This window comes from Sarcophilus harrisii, chromosome 2, assembly GCF_902635505.1.
Source record: "Sarcophilus harrisii chromosome 2, mSarHar1.11, whole genome shotgun sequence".
NCBI lineage: Eukaryota > Metazoa > Chordata > Mammalia > Dasyuromorphia > Dasyuridae > Sarcophilus > Sarcophilus harrisii.
This window is the reverse complement of record NC_045427.1, coordinates 184,037,764-184,058,085: the sequence shown is the minus strand read 5'-3', so window position 1 is coordinate 184,058,085 and position 20,322 is coordinate 184,037,764. Positions and strand designations below refer to the sequence as shown.

The 20,322-nt window shown below is 34.9% G+C and overlaps 1 protein-coding gene and 1 long non-coding RNA gene across 2 annotated transcripts in view; one reads left to right on the top strand and one right to left on the bottom strand.

Moving 5' to 3' along the window:
• The window catches only part of MYT1L (myelin transcription factor 1 like), a 660,434-nt gene that overhangs the window by 18,868 nt on the left and 621,244 nt on the right, over nucleotides 1–20,322 (top strand). The window lies entirely within an intron of this gene.
• Nucleotides 19,707–20,322, bottom strand: part of LOC116421480 — a 31,476-nt gene continuing 30,860 nt past the window's right edge. Inside the window, exon 3 of the long non-coding RNA XR_004231851.1 lies at nucleotides 19,707–20,309. This is a non-coding gene — a long non-coding RNA (uncharacterized LOC116421480). The remainder of the gene's footprint in view (nucleotides 20,310–20,322) is intronic.

Here is a 20,322-nt window from a genome sequence, read left to right as displayed (position 1 = left end):
AGTAATGGGCACACTGAGATTGACTTCTTATTGCTCCCCTTCCCAGTAATGTTTATTGTAATTTGTTAGCAAGATATTTATTGAGAATTTTCTCTGTGTATCATGATGTCCTGAACCTCCATCAGACATCATATGGTTTGGTACCTGCCATCTAGGAATTTAAAATCTTACTGGAAAGACAAGAATTATACTCATAATATCGAGAACAATACAAAATAGTATAAAAGGGAGGGAGGGAAAGGAGGAGAGACTGACAAAAAGACAGCAAAATGAGAGAGCCCACAAGTACAGAGCAGTCAATTTTACAAAGACACATGACCTTAACTCTTCATCTCCAGTCCCACATTTCCAAAGGCATTCAGTTTATTTCTATGTGATTACCTTACCAAGATTTCTAACACATTATGTCCAAAGCTTTTTTCTTCTAATTTTTTCCAGATGACATTCTCTTTTCCCCAATCTACATACATTCAACTTCTCTATTAACCATTCTTGTGTATTCCTACTGCTATTAGTCTATTAATATAGCTTTTCCTCATCCTTTTGAAGTACTGATATAGGCTCTAAAAGATCTTTCTGTCTCCATTGTCTTCTCCATTCTTATTCATATTCTATACCATTGTCAGACTTATCTTCTCTTTGAACAAATCCAGTCATGTCACTCCTCTGTTCAAAGCTTTTCATTGGTTCCCTTAAGATCATACAATTTAAAGTTCTAAACTGAAGTTAGAGAGAATATAAGCCAAAGGCTGTTAACCTGAGTTCCATGAATGCCAAAAAAAATTCTGGAAGTCCTTGAATTTAGGTGGGGAAATTTTATTTTTCAATATAATTGATTTATTTTCTAATCTTATGAATTTTATTTTATACATTTAAAGCCATTTTCTAGAGAAGAGATTCGTAGGCTTTGCCAGATAGTCAAGAAGGGATTCATGATACATACACATAAAAAAGTCTGAAAACTCTTCATCTAGTCCAACCTTCTAATCTAAATTCCAATGTGAAGAAGACTAGAGAACTCGTTTAAAATTAGTAGGTTGAACTAGTTCAAGGGTTCTCAGATGTGTATGTGTGTGTGTGTGTGTGTGTGTGTGTGTGTGTGAGATGTGATGTGAAGGCCAAAGTGGGTAAATAGTCTTACAAGTAACTATGATTCCAAATTCACTGTACCCGACACTGTATTACAATACCTTCTCTACTGAATAAATTTCATATTCCCTTTTTTCTTAATCATTCAAGGTTTTCCATGACATTTCATTACCTAATTTTTTCAGTCTTACCTCCCTCTCCTCTAATAGGTTCAACTGTTCCTACGATGTCTTTATTACTATTCCTCCTCTCTCTGGATTTAACTTCATTTCGTTACTCAGTATTCCTTGTTCAAAGTCCATTCCAAATGCTTTTGGCCCCCAAACACCATATATTGCCTCTAGTATTAAAAAAATTGTCAATTATTTGGCTTTTGAAGTTCCAGCTTAAATATGCTTTCTCAGGTTTTCTTTGTCATATACATTCTATGATTTCATGCACTATGTAGTTCAAATACAGTGGCCTACTTCTTGTTCTCCTTTCACTGTCTAGTACTCTATGTCTCAGCTCTGTGCTTTTGCCCAGGCTGGCACTCATATTTGGAATGTATACCCTCCTCATGTCCACATTTTAGAATCCTTAACTTTAAAGTTCAATTCAAGTGACACATCCTATGAAGCTTCTTATGACACCCTTCAGATGCTAATTTTCTTATCCCCAAATTACTTTGTATTTAATTTGTCTTTATTTTGTATTTGCTCATAGTGGTTTTCCCCTAGAATGTGAGTTCCTTAAAGGCAAGGATTATTTCATTTTTGTTGTTGTATCCTTGACTCATAGTATAATGTGATTGATTTTCTGATAGTCTCAGTCAATAATGACCTTCCCATGTTTAGAATTCACAAATAATTGTGTTTATACCACTCATTTGCTTGTTGTGAATTATTAAACATGGTGGTTGTTTATGAATCAAAATTAGAGATGACTATGTGAATTAGTGGTCAGTTAGGTGGCACACTAGACAGAGTGCCAGACTTGGAGTCAGGAAGACTCATCTAATAAGTTCATATCTGGCCTCAGGTCCTTACTAGCTAAGTAACTTTTTGCAAGTAACTTAATTCTCTTTGACTCAGTTTCCTCATTTGCAAAATAAGGTAAAGAAGGAAATGGCACATCATTCCAGTATTTTTGCCCCCCCCAAAAACCAAATGGGTTCTTGAAGAATCAGATACAACTGAAATAACTGAACATAATATAGACCAATAGTAGCTTAAAAAATTCTAAATCAGTATTTTCTCAACGCTGTTCTTTCTTATCTCCATGTTAGACAATAATAGGATCACAGAATTAGAGTTAAAAGGAATCTTACAAGTCATCATGTCCAGTGGCATCAAATTTAAATAGTAACAGGGAGACTGCACTGTGTATAAGAATCCCTGGTAGATTCATATTGACTTAGAAAACTATTGAGCAATATTATCTGTGTTCTAGTGTATTTTTTTTATTTCTTTTTAAAAATATTTCCCAAGTACTTACAAGTACAAAAAATATTTATAGCAGCCCTTTTTGTATTTGCAAGGAACTGTAAACTGAGAGGATGCCTATTAGTTGGAGAAAGCCTGAATAAGTTATGGTATATGAATGTTATGGCATATTTTTGTTCTATAAAAAAACTATCAGCAGGATGATTTCAGGAAGGCCTGGAGAAACTTGCATTAAATGATGCTAAATGAAATGAATAGAACCAAAAAACACTGTACACAAAAATAACAAGAATATACAATGATCAATTCTGATAGATGTGGCTTTTTTCAACAATGAGATGATTCAGGCCAATTCCAATAGACTTGTAATGAGGAGAGCCATCTGAATCCAGAAAGAGGACTATGGGGAATGAATGTAGATCTAAACGTAGTTTTCACCTTTTTTGTTGTTGCTTGCTTGTTTTTTTTTTTCTCATTTTTTTTGATCTGATTTTTCTTGTGCAGTAAATTAATTGTATAAATATGTATACAAGAATTTCACGTTTAACATATATTAGATTACTTCCTGTTTAAGAGAGGAGAGAGAGGGAAGGGAAGGAGAAAAAAACTGGAACACAAAGTTTTGCAAGGATAAATGTTGAAAACTGACTTTACATATATTTTGAAAATAAAAAGCTATTATTAAAAAGATAAAAAACATTTCCCATTTACATTTTAATCTGGTTCAAGTGCTTTGTCAGCAATATTTGAGGCCTCTGCTCTAATCCAACCCCTCTATCTTTTACAAATGAGAATATTATGTGAGTCAGCATGTTATAGATTTGTACCCAAATTCTGTGACCATAACTATAGAGTTTGTTCTGCTGTATTAGACCAGTTACTTAATTAGTTCCCTGAAGGCAGAAACTTGCATCTTCTCTAAACTTTCAGTAAATTTCAGCTTCTAGAATGATATTCTCCTCATAAGAGCTACTTAAATTTTTTATTGACTTGAATTTATAATGAAATTTTATAAATATGATGATTTTATGTTTCTATTATGAAGACTTCAGAGGTCATCATATTCAGTTCCCTCATTTTATGAATAAGGAAACTGAGGATCAGGGTTAAATAATTTGACCAAGATCACAAAAGGAATAAGTATCAAAGGAGTTATTTGAACAATACACAGTTAGGGGTATAGTAGGTAGAGTGCTCAGTTTGAAATTAGGAATACCTGAGTTCAAATGTGACTTCAGACATTAGTTAAGTGATCCTAGGTAAGTCAACAGTTCTGTGATTCAGTTTCCTCATTTGGAAAATGGGAATAATACTATTCCTTACTTGAGATGTTTGCTCTATGCTTTGCAAATCTTAAAGTACTATATAATTATTAGCTATTAATAGTATAGACGACACAGTAATTAGACTACCAGGCTTGGTAGTCTTCTTCAGGAAGAAAATCATCTTCCTGAGTTCAAATCTGACTTCAGACATTTACTAGCTGTGTGACGCTGGGCAAGTCCCTTAATTTTATTTCTCATCTGTAAAATGAGCTGGAAAAAGAAATGCAAACTATCTTTGATGAAAATACCCCAAATGGGATCACAAAGAATAATACAGAACTGAAACAATTCAATAATAACAAAAAATAGTTTAATGCTTCCCATTTTATAATCTCTCATACCTGAGTATCTTATACTTAACTTATATATATACTATAACTTAAAATGTATAACTTTTCAAACTCCTTAAGAGCAAGGACCATGAACTATTGTCTTACCTTTCTATTTTTGTAGAGCATCTTCTAAATCAGTGATTCTCAAAACAATAACTACTGGGAATGCTTGAGAGTGTTCATAAGGTTGAAGCTCTTTTAATATTAATACAAAGATACCTAATTCCTAATATGACCAATATCAACAGACACATTTTTATGAGTAAAAAAGGAATGCTAAGAAAAAAATAATTTCAGATTACTCTGGTAATCTGGTTGATAGTACTGTGTAAGTAATAAATGTTTATTCTCTGATTAAGTTATAAAAAAGCTAATTTGTTCTTGAGCTATATTAATTGTAATATGATATACAAAACAGGTAAGATTTTATTTCCATTCTGCTTGGTCAGAACAATTATGGAATGTTATGTTCAATGCTGAGGGTTGCAGTTTTAGTAGAACACAAACAAAATGGAATGAAAAGGATAAACTAGAGAATGAAATCGTGAGAGTACTGGTAATTATCAGGTGAATCTTAACTGAAGGACCTGAAAATACCTAATATGAAAAACAAAAGGACAAAAAAGCTTAAGGGAGGTGGGGGACATCATAACTGTCTTAAAATATTTGAAACTATTGTGTTGAACACTTATTCTTAATAGTTCCAAGAAATAACATGCAGATCCAAAGGAGAACTTTTCCAGACTTGTCAACAATGGAGTGGATTATGTTAGGAAGTAGTGAAGTGTTTGAGGGTATCAACATTAGAAGCTGTGTTCTCTTTAACTCCTCAATCTCATTCACCACATATATCTAGTAAATTTCCAAATCTTGTCATTTTTACCTTCACAACATCTCTGCTATTTAACTTCTCTGAATTCATATGGCCCACATTCAGGCTCTTATGACCTCTTGCCTGGACTATTGTTATAGCTTTCTAATTGGTTTGCTTGCTTCAGATCCCTTCCAAACCCAATCTATCTTCCATTCAGCTGCCAAAGTGATTTCCCCAAATGATAGTCTGACCATGTCATGAACCTATTCAGGAAACTTCAATGATTTATTACCATTGAGATCGATATAACATCCCCTATTTGGCATTTAAATCTCTTCACAATCTGTCACTTGAAAGATACTCAGGCCTTCCAAGTATTCTTGCACTTATTTCCCTTCCCACACTCTGTGAACCATCAATACTGGTTTTCTTGTTTTATACACACACACACACACGTACACACACACACACACACACACAAAACAAAACCAAAAAAAAATGTATCTCCATCTTCCACCTCCATATCTTTTCTTTGGCTGTCTTCTACGTCTAGAAAACTTCCTCATTTCTACTTTAGGTTCCCTGAAGGAGATTCAGTTTGAATTTCTCCTTTTGAAGGTGACCATTCCCAGTACTTACCATGTCTCCATTCTCCCTTTCTCCACTCCTAGTCATCTGCTAAGGACTTCTCTCTAACATATTACTGTCTATGTACTCTTTCTATACTTTGTATTACCTAGCTATTTTTATTTTTGTCTCTTTAGAATTTAGAAGTCTGCTCTTCGAGAGCATAACAAGTGCCTGTTGATTGGCTGGCTGCCCTGAAGTACTAAGGCAGAAGCTAAATGACTGACTACCTGACAGGGTTGTTACATAGGAAATGACATTCTGATTTGGGGTGAGAAGGAACTAGATACTATCTGAAGTACTTTCCACCTCTATTTTTGTATAAGTACAACTTTACTAGGCCTAGGCCTATAGCTCCCGTTTCATTTCTCTCTCCTTTTCCTCATTCCCACCTTTCAGTTCATCCTTTACTAGATGGATTATGATCTGTCATTCAAGGAACCAGTAACAAAGCTTTCATTGAACATTTGCTATGTGCCAAATACTTGGAGGGAGAGGGGATCCAAAGAAAAACAAAAACAACCTTTTCCCTTAAAGATTGTATATTCTATTTGCTTCCTAGATGGTTAGAAGAAAAAGATTCATTTAGTTTTCCTTTTCCTTCTTCCTACTCTGTCCTGGAGGAGTAAATGCCCAGTTGTAATAGTATCAGCAAGTAACCAGAGATTCTAGAAAGAGTTCCCTTTTTTCTACTTTGTGTCCCATCACTCTCGTAAGAAGCTGCCTTGGATATTCCCCAGCAAAAATGTGGGAGGCAGTGTCCATAAGTTCCAACTTGGTTCCAAATACATTTTGTAATCAATAAAAACAAAAAATTTCCATACTTCATCCCAGACGATTTGGTTCCAACCCTTTCTAAACTTCTCTATGTCTCATTTAGTCCTACTGTGTACAAGACACAGGGTTAAGCAAGATTATTACTACACACTTTCAAAGTTCAATAGATAAGGCAAGATATCAGTAAGAGCCAGAATACCCAATCAATACCCTTACCCAGAATCATGGAAGGCAGAAGGCTATTTTTATTAGAATCTATTTGGACACTTCTTACTTTATCTAGTTATTCAGCAAGTGTATTCTCTCTTATTGACACCTGATAGGTACCATTTGGTCCCACTTAAAAAATAAATAGTTCTGTATCTGGCACTTAGATTGAAGCAACTGAAAGGGTCCTCCAAGATTTAAAATGCTTGAATTTATTCACAACAATCAATGTTAATTATTGGGCAGAGAAGTGGATGGAATTGCAAAGACCAGGGCTTTCCTCTTGCTCTCCACACCTTCCTCTCACTCCTCTAGGTCTCCTTTCTTTTCTCTCCACTGAGGATTGTCCACACTCTCCTAGGAAGGAGTATATTTCAGGACAGCAATCAGGTCAGAGTGCATTTTGAATCAGATGTTTCTGCACTTGAGCCTGCGCACAGAGATAAGCTTTAGCACCTGCTAACAGAAAAGTGCTTGAACTTCTTTCCCCGCTGAGTGCAAAGGTGTTGCCATGATAGAGGCAAGAGGGCAGGGGAGGAGGAGGATTGGGAAGGCCCCACAATGGGCAGGTGTGCCCTGAAAACAAAAAAGAACCGCAGGCTTGACACAGATTTGGCTGTGGTAGCCTAGCTCTTGTTTAGCTTTACTTCAGCACAGTGCTCTCTATAAAGGAACTTCCTGTTCTTAATGTAATATAGAAACTTGGATTTCCTAATGAACATTTTAAAAATCAAAATTGATTTTGTAATTAAGGTAATACTACCAGACTGAGCAAAGCTTATTGAGAGAAAAATATATTGTACTTAGATTCTCAACGTCATTTCAAGATATTAAAATGCACATAGTGAGTAGAGGGATGAACTTTGCTGTCAGTTATTGGTCTCAAATAATATTTGTTTGGCCCTGAAAAGGGCAGTTACGGTCTCTGGATGAAATGCTTCCTGGCATTATGTGCCAGTAGCTCCTAATTTCGATTTGTGATGTCCTTTCTTGTTTATTTGTTCTGGTCTCTGCATAAGGTTTTGACGACCATTCCTAGCTTGCGATGTGGTTTGAAATTTAGCTGTGAAACCTCTGCAATCAATTTCGCACCAACCCCAAAGGCCTGAAGTAGGAAGGCTGTTGCATAAACACTCCAGTATTGCTCAGACCAGTGATGCAAGTAAAACAATTAACTTACTTGCTCAGAACTTTCATAACAGGAAATGGGTTGAAAAGCATTATAAATGATGCTTAATGTCTATAATTCAGTGATAATGATTAGATTGGTGGGGAGGGTTAATTTTAAAAATGTTGTAATGAAACCAGAAGGGGCTATGTAGATTGGTAGTAGCTAAATTACCCCGACTAGCATATTCCAAACGATGTTCTGTAGATGTGAATTAAGCTTTACATTAAAAAAAAAAAAATCTGGATACTACTTATATTTCTTTTAAATTATTAAATATAAAATCACACAGATATCAAAAATATGTGTAGCATTTTTTTTTTACTTTGAATGAAGGTTTAATTTCATTTTTTTTTTTGCTCTAAAATTTCTCCAACTCTCCAAACCAGTATTTGCATGTTGTATCCATCTATTTGGCTCTAAACATATTCCACAGCTAAATTAATATGGTAAATGACAAATTTATATTTCCCTCAGAATCCAAGTCTTACTTCCTATCACCATACCAGACTACACTAATATATTCCTCTCTTTTATATACCTATAACTCATATTGTATACACCATTCAATTGCCATCTATGATTTGTCATGATGTGTTTTTCTGATGTTTTAGCAGGGAGAAAGCAGTGATTTCATTGACATGGAGAACACCCAGTATTTTTCCTTCACTGATATAGGCTGATAACTCATAATAATCCTAGATCACATTTATTTCTAAATTTTAAATATATTGCATTTTGCACACATTTTTGCACAGATTATCTTATTGTATCCTTGTAATGACCTCATGAAGTAAATTCTCATATTATCCTCACTTTACAGGATGAGGAAACTAGGGCCCAGAAAAATTATTAAATTATCTAAGCTCACACAGATAGGATATAGCAAAATCAGGATTTGAACTTTGGTCCATATTCAATAGAACCACTGTACTATGCATCTTCAAAATTTCAAGAGATAATAAAAAATAAAACATTCTTTGGGAAATTTCTAGATTTTTTGGCCTATAAAAAAGTATGTTTTCCTGTATAAATTTTCAATGCTTTGTCTGTGAATAACAAAACCCTGAGAATATTCTTTCTTTAGTGTAATATCTTATTTCAACCATTGCTCATCAGAGAAGAAACCAATATTTCCATGGTGATGGCTTATATCACATAGCTCTGAGTTGAAGTAGTTTTTCAACAGCCCATCTGACTTGATTTGATTAATCTCCCGTTAGCCAATTCACTAGTCTCAGAAGTTGAGTTTTGTTTCATTCAATGTGTAATAATATATTGCATATATGACCTACAGAACTCTGTTTCTTGCCTACATGCAAATTTACTAATTGTTTTCAACTTTATTCCTGCTTTTAAAGGTCCATTAGTCTCAAAGGGACATGACTATGGGGTTTGGATAATCGTGTATAGACACTCATTCCTCCAAATGTTTTATCATAGTGCACACCCAGAACTAGTGAAGAAAGAGATAAAAATGACTAATGATTTTGAAGTACCTAATACTTGGAGAATGCACTACAATTTATACTCACTAAAAATGAATGGAAAAAGATCTACTAATTGACAGTTATTCATTTCCCTACTATTGTGAATGTCATGAATAGTATTATGGAACTACAGAAGCACATATAACAAGTTGATGAGTAAAAGAGAGTGGAGTTTTGGATTAGAAAACCAATACTTTTCCATTAAAACATACACACATATTTAGGATACATTGTTATTCATTCAACAAACATTTATTAAATATCTATTAATATGTGACAAACCATGTGGACACTTGAATGTACAAAATGAAAAAAAAAACAGTTTCTGTTCTCAAGGAGTTTACATTCTATCATAATTTATTTGTGAGCATTAGAATAAGGGTATACTTAGAAATTAGTGCACACAGTTAACCTCAGTTCTTATTTCTACAGCCCAAATTTCTATAAGGAATCATTATCTAGTAGAAACAACATTATCTAGAGCCAGAAGACCTGGGTATGAAATCTAACTTTATTTTTTACACTTGTGACCTTGAAATTTTCATTTCTCTCTTTCCTCATCTTGCTCAATTATAAAATTAATTTCCTTCCAACTCTAAACTCTACTAGTGACTATCACCTATTACAAATAATATCCTAGTACTCCAAAATATTGTGCTTTTTCCCACATGTAACAAGTACAAAGGAACCTAAACATGAGACACTTGTAAAGGACTAGAACTTGTTCTCAGTTCATTCCTATTATGTTTCTGATACAAAAAAATGTAGAATTTATAAGATATTTACATAAAGGAAGAGGGGTAATTTTTTTTAAATTAATTTTTAATTTTTAAAAATTTATTTTAAAATATTACAAATGTTTGGATGATTTCACAGTTTTCTTCAAAACTATCTATTTGAGCAGAGCAAGTCTTCTATCTTTCTAGGGACAGGCAAAGAACTCATTGTTCATTGTGAGCAGACATCAGCTACAGGAATATGCATATATCAGCATATTTAGTGACAGTGTAATTTGACATCTCAGTCAAGTTTGTCTTTGACTCAGGCAGAAATAGAAGTAGCTCGCCCCCTCCTTCTCATCCCTTCAAAAGAAAAAAAACGTCCCATAATTCCAGTGTTCATCTTGTGTTGAGTGATGAACTCACCTAGTTAACGGAACCACACCATAACTGTCCCTTCCTTTCATTTTTTTTTTTCCTTTCCTCCAACATTTACAATGATTAGAAATACTTATAGGTCCTTATTAAGTCAGCAATTTATTATGATGTATTTAATTTTTTTTGTTCTGGCTCTAATTATAATATAGTCACAAAATCTTAGTACTGGAAGGAAAATTACAGAACATTTAGTTCAATCTTTTTTTTTTCTGTCATGGATTCCTTTGTGTTTTGATACATACTATAGCAGTACCATCAATGGAATATTCAAGTTTCTACCCTATGTAGGTAATGAAAGGAATTGTGATTTTATTCACTTGGATTGATATCTAATCAAAAGATCTTTAATAGTGTTTCCTATGCACCAGAAATCATGCTAAATTTAGGTATATAAAGACAACAATGAGACAGTCGCTAGTCTTGCACCCATTTTTGTAGTTGTTCAATCATTTTTTAGTCACGTCCAACAATTCATGACCCTATTTAAAATTTTTTGGCAAATATATTAGAGTAATTTGACATTTCCTTTTCCAGCTCATTTTACAGATGAGGAAACTGAGACAAGTAGGGTTAAGTGAATTTCCCAGATTCACAGAGCCAGTAAATATACAAGGTCAGATTTGCATTTAGGAAGAGAAATCTTGCTGATTCCCAGCCCAATGCTCTATTTACTGTACTATCAAACTGCCCCACATATATATCCTGTGTATAGCTGCATCCAAGTAATTCAATATAAAATTTATACAATATAATTTGGGGGAGGTAAAGGTTTCACTTTAAAAATCAATGCCTGGGTTGAGCTTGGAAAGAAGATGGAATTCTAACAGCTAGAGGTGCTGAGAAAGTGCATTCCATATAAGGGGGAAAGCACAAAGTACAAAGGTACAGAAATAGTTAAAAGAAGAATAAGAAAGTTAATGTGACTGGAATATAGAATATGTGAAGGGATGTGATTCCAATAAATCTGGAAAGGTAGGCTAGAATGAGATGGTGAAGCCCTTTTAAATGCCATACAGTGGAATTTGTATTTTATCTGAGAGGCAACTGGAAACTACAGGCATCTTTCAAGTAGGGGAGTGACTGGTCAGACCTGTGCTTTACAAAATCACTTTGAAAACTGTACTCAGGATGGATTAAAGAGGGCAGAGAATTGAGAGGGAGAACAATTAGGTGATTATTGCAATAATCCAATCTACTGATGCATACTGAAATATCTCTCATTTAGTAGATAATTTTCATGAGTTTCTAGGGCTAAAAATATTCACGTCCATGGCCAGACTTCAAGGTATGAACTTCTTTAGAGTTAGCTAGCTCAGTCTTCACTGATAACCCATGCCCAAGCTCATAAGTAGATCTTTTAAAGTTTGGGGACATCTTCCAGTACATGGAATGCAATCTTTAAGATCCCAATTTAACTCCATGTCATGATGAGGCATCAGACACAGACTTACAGTGGAGAATGTATGTTATACTGTAGTGTCAAATAATTAATCAACATTTTAAAGTTCCAGGCACTGTGCTAGTGATTCTATTAGCATTTCATATCTAAAGATCTACTTTGGGAGATAGATAGTGATTATATCTTTTCATATCATCAGCTTGTTTCTGCATCTTTCTTACCATCTGCCCCAATTTTCCTTGATCTCTCTTATTTAATTTTTCAATTCCTTTTCAAATTTTTCCAAGAACTCTTTTTAGGCTTGTGACCTTCTGATGTTACTCTTAGGGTAGGAGTGCCTTTTTAAAATCACATACTCTTCCTCTGAATATTTACCCAGATCTTCTTTTATATCAAAATAGCTATCTACAATCAAATTCTTTATATTTTGTTTTATTTTATTTTTAGTAGCTTTTATTAATCAAGTTTTAATCCTGAGTTGTGGATAATGTTTTTTTTTAGGCCTCAGATGTTCGATACTGTTTTTTTTGTTTGTTTGTTTGTTTGTTTGTTTGTTTTTTATCAATTCTACCTACCTTGGTAGAATTCTTCCTCCTCTTCCTTCTAAGACTAAGTTAAGGCTTCTGCCATACTGTCCCAAAAATGCTGAGTTATCACACTCAGCTGGTGTGTGTTCACTTCTCCTTGCCCACAGCCACACAACCAGGGGAATCATGGCTGGTCAGCACTGCTAGGTCTGGCTTCCAGAAACAGCACAGGATCCCTCAGTCTTCCTCACTTAGCATCTGCTGTTCTTCAGATGAAAGTTTGTGAGGCAAAGTTCCTGAGGCTGTGAGTTAAAAGTTATGAGGTAAAATTTCTTTAGGCCCTGAGTGAGTGAAAGTAGAAGGTGAAATTTCTTGTGAACTCATTTGCTTTCCTCAGGGCCTGATGTTTGTTAATTCAGTGGAGTTGGCCTGTCTATACTTCATTCAGGCCAACTTCAGCCTCTGGAATCTGCTCTGAAGTCTTCTCAAGTTGTATTTTTACCCCATTATTTTTGCTGCTGTATTTTCATTTTGTGGCTTTTTCCTGTTTGTAGAGGAAATATGGAAATCCTGGAAATTTCTAATCTACTCTACCATCTTCCCAGAACCCCCTTCAATTTTGCCAGGGCTATTTTGGGAGATAGGTAAATTCTGGTATCTAAATTTTTGGTCTCTCTTTCCAGTGGTTAAAAATCTGTAAACAAACATTGCTTTTTATTTCACCCATTAGTGAATCTATCTACGGATTTGAAAGCCAATTGTAAAAGATGCAAAGATATTTCTGAGACATAACAACACAGAACTTTGAATAGAATGAACTGGAGCAAACAAAAAAATGACAAAATGGAAAGAAAGAGGCATTATGAAGGAGTGAAAGGTAGAGAGATATTGGAAAGAAGGTCCATAGGAAAGATAGAGACTACATTAGAGATAGGCAAAGAGATAAAGTGGTAGAGGGGAAAAGGATGCCTAGAGAGAAAAGGTTAAATTTTATATGATTAATTGCCCCTACAACTTTTCTAAGCTATTATAAATTTATGAGACACACCTCTTGGTTAGAAGCAGTTCAACTTTTCATTCTGAAAGCTGTCTTACATTAGATCAAGATCAAAGGATAGACCAGGATTCATCAATATATTTTTATATTAACCATTGGGAGTCAATACTCCTGAATTCAAAGAATGCTTCTTGTTTTGCTGACAATAGAATCTGATTATCAATGTCAGAAAGATTAAGGAATCATCTGCCCCCCCAATGTCTAATTTACATTGTCTCTTGATGCTTACTACCTGTGTGACTGTAAAAATCATGGAACCTCAATACATTCTCATGAGTAGCTTCCAGTAATAAATCCATAATCCTAAAATTCTCTGAAATCACAAGATTTAGAGCTGGAAAGCTCCTGAAAAGTCCAACTCTCTCATTTCACAATTAATAGAACTAAGGCCAAGAGAAGGATAGTAGCTATTTCCCCAAGGTCATACAGGCAGTAACTGACAGAACAAGAATTTTCTTTATACAGAAAAAACCAAGATCTTTATGCTCCAGATCCTATTTGCATATATTTCCCACTGTATCAGTATTTGTAAAAATCATAATAATAAGAGAAAAAGTCTTTCAAATTGTTTTTCCAAGAATTCATTTAATATACATTTTTTAGAATTTCTTTTCCTGACTCTCCCACTTCCCGTCACATCATCATCCCTTTTGTAGAATCCGTATTTTATCTACATATAAAAAATTCTCTGAAATATTTATATTATTTGAGGAAATGTGCATAATTAATGGCATTCTTCTCAAAGTGGAAGTATGTAAATAAGTGACACAATGGCTGAGTAAGGTGGGATGTCGTGAGCAGCAATATTCTAAAGAGAGAGAGGAAGATTCCTTTGTTTCAATAATGATCCCATTTTCATGGACTCAGAAGGTATAGAAGATGTATGATTATTCGGTGATGCTTGAAGCTAACATTATATGGGTGAAGGTTGAATATTTAAAACAAAATATTGCTTTGCTTCAGTGATTTTTGATAAAGCAAAGAAATTGAGAGCATTGGGATTGGATTGTCATGGCATATTTGTTTCTTTTAAGCGGTAATGCGAACTTCAGAGGCAATCAGAAATAGTATGGTGCATTAAAATGAATGGAGGATCTAATGTTAAGGGAAGAAGGTTCAAATAGTGGCTTGTTCATGTGCTATCTGGTTAACCTTGGGGAAGTGATTTAAATTCTTTGACTTTCCATTACCTGAATTATAAAATGAGGAGATATGAATTCACTTCCTTTACAGATCCAAATCTCTGATTCTAAGTTAGATATGCCTGGCACATAGTTGGAACTTAGTAAAGGCTTATCACTTGCTCCATTTTATAATGAGAGAAAGAGAGGTGAAAAGAACCATATTCCAGTGATGGATTTTTGACTATGGATAAATCAGGTACTTAAAGAGTAGTTGGAAGCACTAAATTAATTAGAATTAGCCAGAATTCCATAGCCACTATATAATAGAAGCAAAGATTAAATCCAGGCTTTCCTGAGTATTGACCACATGTCTTCCTGATTCTAAGCAAGGAAGGACAGGGGGAAGAGGGAGGGGAAAAGCTTAAATCTTGTGCTGTAAAATGTGGGACTTGAAATAGATTAAATGTAGGGTTCCTTCCAAATCTAAATATTATTTCTGGATTTTGTATATTTAACTACATAGTAGCTCCTCTACAGAAGTTTAGAAGATTGGCTACTGCCATACAAACTTACAAATTATCTGAATTAATTAACTTCTATTTATTTTCTTTATCTAGCATGAGCCCAAATTTCTTCATTATTGAATGTCATGATAATAATTTGACTTGAATCCATGTTTGAAAAGCATGGGAGCTGCTCCAAAGTTATTGACAAGCCACGGTGACATTGATTTTTTCCCCTTTATACTTAATTAAAGGAATAAAATAGTTCAGCAAGCTGGTGAAGAAACTTCTTGTGCCAGATTCCAATTTTTGGAAGCTAACAAATGAATAATCATTAGTATGGAAATAGAATTTTATGTTTAATAAAACTGATCTTTAATGGAACTGTCCTCTAAGTGACTCATGAACTTCTTACTCTAATATGCAAAGGGATACATGAGTCAGCAAGTTAAACAAAGAGATTGAGAGCAAAAAATGAGCAAATGCTCATTGACAATTCAGTGTTACATATTTCTAATTTCATTAATAATGTTGACTTCATTTGCAGAAGGGAATTCCAGTAGAATGCTGTCCACTCGATAAGTGTTTAGACAACCAGAAAAAAAAAAAGGTATAGAAATTGATCTGTAGCTATGAATTTCAAGTGAAATGGGTTAACTGAAAAATCTCTCTTTGGAAATTTAAATACACCCACCCACATATCCCCACACACACACATAACCATGCCATCTGACATCAAATTTCAAGCTCTTGAGCTGATTATGGGGCACACTGACTTCAGATTGACAAAAACCATCACCATGACAATAGGACACTAATTGGCATTCTGACTAGAAGGCTGGCAAGGAAGGACAAAGACTCAGCAAAATGTATAGGCTCCATTGCCCCTAGGGAAGTGGTACATTTAGGTGAGTCATAGACATTGATGGGCAATGCTCATTTGAAATTCTGGGAAATTCTAGCCACGCCTGTTGCCTGGTCAAAGATACAATTCTTCTAGTCCATGGCCATTTTGCCTGAGGAAGAATTACAGCAATATACCTTTGGAGGAGAATCCAGAGAAGTTCCCACCTTTGGTTCCCAGAGAAGTTTGCCACCTTTTAAATAAACAGCCTTTTCAAAAACAGAAGGAAAAGTTTATTCTTTGGCCCTATTACAGCTATTAAGCAAGAAATGACCATTGATTTTAGTAGTAGATACCATTGCAGCTAGAAAACTCAGTAACCAGAGAATCCAGGGTTGGGATTCTGAAAGTATCTTCATCAAGACTGACTGACTACCTTATTAATGTCTAAGTGTTTACTTGAAATCAGGTTCCATTATGGTGCCTCACAGAATTAAAACCTAGAATATTTATATTTAAGTATTTAAAAATAGAAGTACTTTTAAAAATAATTTAATGATGAAGTATTTTGCTCTTTATATAATCAATAACACTGAATTTTAAAATGCATGCATATTTAGTTACACACATACATATTGTAATGCTGGAGAAACTGAGGCAAGATAGAGATTAGAGAATATGTAATATTTTATTTGAAAGGGAGAGATTTACTGGGATCAAATGGATCCATGGTTTAGTTCCAGGGCTGAATGAGACTATCATCTCCAAGAATCCAGCAAACAATCTGAATGCTCAATGACATATATACACATGGCTCAGACACAATGAGTAGACCAAGGTAGGGGTGAAGTCAGGGTGCTGAGAACAGGAATGGGACTCTGACAGAGTTGGGGGAAGGCACCAGAAATGACATAATGGGGGGAGGCACCCTGGAGATGAGGAGAGGCATCTTGATAAGATGATATCTGATATTCTGATAGCTTGGGATGGGGAGAGACATTCTGATATTCTGAGTATAAGATCTTTTATCCTTATCAAATATTCTGATTAAGAGGGAGGGGTGGTTTTGCAGAATTGAGCAGAACAATTATAAACTGAGGCAGAAAAATTAGGGAAACCAAGGCAGAACAATTTAAGGAAACTGAGTCAGGATAATAAAAGAGAATTGTGGCACAATAATATGTATACATATATATATATATATATACATATATATATATATATAATTTAAAATTTATCAATATGTATTAATAACACCCAATTTTACAAGCATTGTGCTAAGTATTAAGTGCTAAGATAGGCAAAAATGAAACATCCCTTGACCTCAGAAAGTTTACATCCTATCAAAGCAAGGTATTTTCCAAATTTTAATTGAAAGATGCCATTATAAATCTTTGGATAATACCTCCATGAAGCTGTTAGATAGTAAAATTGATAAAGAGCTAGAAATAGAATCAGGAAGATATTAATTCAAAGGTGAATCATAGTTGTTGTGTTTTCTTGGGCAAGTCACTTATTATCTTCTGCTTCTGGTCTATAAAATGGGAACAATAATAGCACTTACCACACAGAGGTGTTGGGAGAATAAAATGAGATAATATTTTGTAAAGTGTTTTGTAAACCTTAAAAGTATATATAATTGCTGGTTCTTAATTATTCTTAAGTTTTTATTCTTATTTATTATTTTATTATTAAGTTATTATTAAGCCTTCTCTAACTAGGCTCACAGAATATTATAGCTATAAGAGATCCTTGGAATTTTGGCTAGCTACCGTATTTTCCAAGAGGAAACCAGAGATTCAGAGAGGAGAAGTAATTTACATGTCACACTGGAAGTTAGTGACAGATATAAGGCATGAATCTCTTTGTTCAAGTCCAATTTTTTTAATACATCAGGCTGACTAGAATCTGCACAAGGTATTCTGCTTAGCCTGGACTTCATTAAGCAGGCAAGAGACTGCTAATGGTTACATTTTTCACAGTATGCCTCATGTATAAGTATGTCTCTTCTTTCTAGTCTTCAGATCCTCAAGGATTCCTATTTCTTTCCGCTTGCCTCACCCAATAGCACAAGAGCTAGGCATGTTTTAGACAGCCTATGCTTTATTGAAAGGAAGCTGATAAATGTCAATAAGTGGCAAAGTACTTAAACTCCAATTTAAAAAAAAAAAAAACATATTTAGGAGAGGAAACCTGATATATAAACCTTGACTTTTTTCCCCTCAACAACTTGCCTGGAATATAATGAGTGCTTATAATAAATTCTTGTATGATCATCTCCAACCCAAATTACCTATGTGGCAATGCACAAGTCACTTTGTGATTTTCCAATATTCTAGACAGTCATCTAAGAATGTGAGTTACTAGTGAGTGGTTGGTCTTCAGTAAAGAAGTTTACATACTAGGAATTCCACAAACAGATGAAATCAAAGATTCAACTAAGAGAAAAACATTTATATTATGGAGACCATGAAATTGGCTTTATAAGACTTATAGGAAGGAAATTTAGAGAGGTAGGTCAGCCCCTTTCTTTTGCGGATGAAGGAACTGATGCCAAGTAAAATTACCTGATTTACATGTTTTCACAGAGCTATTAAGTAATAGAGCTGGATTTTTATTCCAAAACCAACAGCTTTCACATTGTTTGGAGATTGCGTTATGAAGTTATAGTATTAGCAAAGATGTATTCTACAAAATTAATACTGTAACCTCCATTTCTTAGCTTTAATTCAATTCTTCAGCTTCTTGGAGACACTAAACAATTGGTCTCTTAGATTCTCTCTCTCTCTCTCTCTCTCTCTCTCTATATATATATATATATATATATATATATATATATATATATATCTGTCTCTCTGTCTCTCTCTATCTCTGTCTCTCTCTCCCTCTCTCCCTCCCTCCCTCTCCTCCTCCTCCTCCTCCTTCCTCTTCTTCTTCTTCTTCTTCTTCTTCTTCTTCTTCTTCTTCTTCTTCTTCTTCTTCTTCTTCTTCTTCTTCTTCTTCTTCTTCTTCTTCTTCTCTCTCTCTCTCTCTCTCTCTCTTCCCCTTCTCTGACTCTGTCTCGTCTCGTCTGTCTGTTTCTGTCTCTGGATCTCTATCACTGTCTCTTTATCTGTCTGTCTCTGTGTGCATGTGTGTCTGTCTCTCCATCTCTGGCTGTTTGACTCTGTCCCCTTGGGTGTGTCTCTCTTTGTCTCTCTCCATCTTTTTCTCTATCTTTCCATCTGTCTCTGTCTCAGTCATGTGTGTGTGTCGTCTGTTTCTATGTCCCTCTGTCTCTCTGTGTGTTTGTCTCTCTATGTCCCTCTGTCTTTGTCTCCCTCTGTTTCTACCTCTGTGTTTCTGTATATGTCTTACTGTCTCTCTCTCTCCATCTCTGCCCCCCACACACCTGGAGGTCTCTCTCTCTCTCTCTCTCTCTCTCTCTCCTTCTGTGTGTCTGTCTCTATCTCTGTCTTTCTCTCTTTTCCCCTCCCTTTTCCCCCTGTCCTTCCTTGCTTAGAATCAGGAAGACATGTGGTCAATACTCAGGAAAGTCTGGATTTAATCTTTGCTTCTATTATATAGTGGCTATGGAATTCTGGATAATTCTAATTAATTTAGTGCTCCCAGCTACTCTTTAAGGCTCTAAGAAATAGAAAGAGTGCAATCTGCATTGAAAAGAGTTCTTCTTCAAGAGATCTCTTTACTAGTAAAACCATAGTTCCATTAAAAAAATATATACTTTTGATTTGAGAGCCACAATAAATGTAACTATGGATTCAGAAAGTATTTCTAGGACATGCAGATCTCCCAAAATTACAAAACTGTTTCCTACTTGATAGGGCTGTGTTTACTATGCTTTTGTAAAATCAGAAATATCTTGATTGTCAATATTTTATTGTCAGTACCTCTTAAAAGATTTTTAAGCTGACTTTGCTTGGTCCAATGTCTGACTCTCAACTGAGAAGGATAAATTTGCAAATGGGCAGGTCATCTTATCTGCACACTGGTGACATCCCTAGACATCACAATTGCATTTGTTTCTTATTCATTCAGATCTAAGTGGAAAAGACTGGGAGGTTCTTAAAGGCTTGTTTACAAGGTTTGTGAACACTGTATTAGGCATGATTATGCTCTAGCCATCTAACAATATTGCTCATAAAAAAGGTAAAGAATCTCCCTGATGCAACCAAATTACATGTAAGTGGTTCCTTCAGATTGAGAGCATGCCACGAGGTTTCCCTTCACAACCAAGAAATATTGAAGCTCTTCAAATTGGCAGCTCTGCGGCACTTGCCATCCCAACAGCAGGAACAGCTTGGCTGATCTGTCTTGTCTGACTTTTGTCCCCTGCTGATCTCCTTGCTTTAACATTGACTGGCTCCCATGAGCCAATTCTTTCTTCCCCGTGCCTCTCCCTCCTCTTGTCCTCCTCCAGAATTCATGATACATTCACCACATGCCTGCATTCAGGTT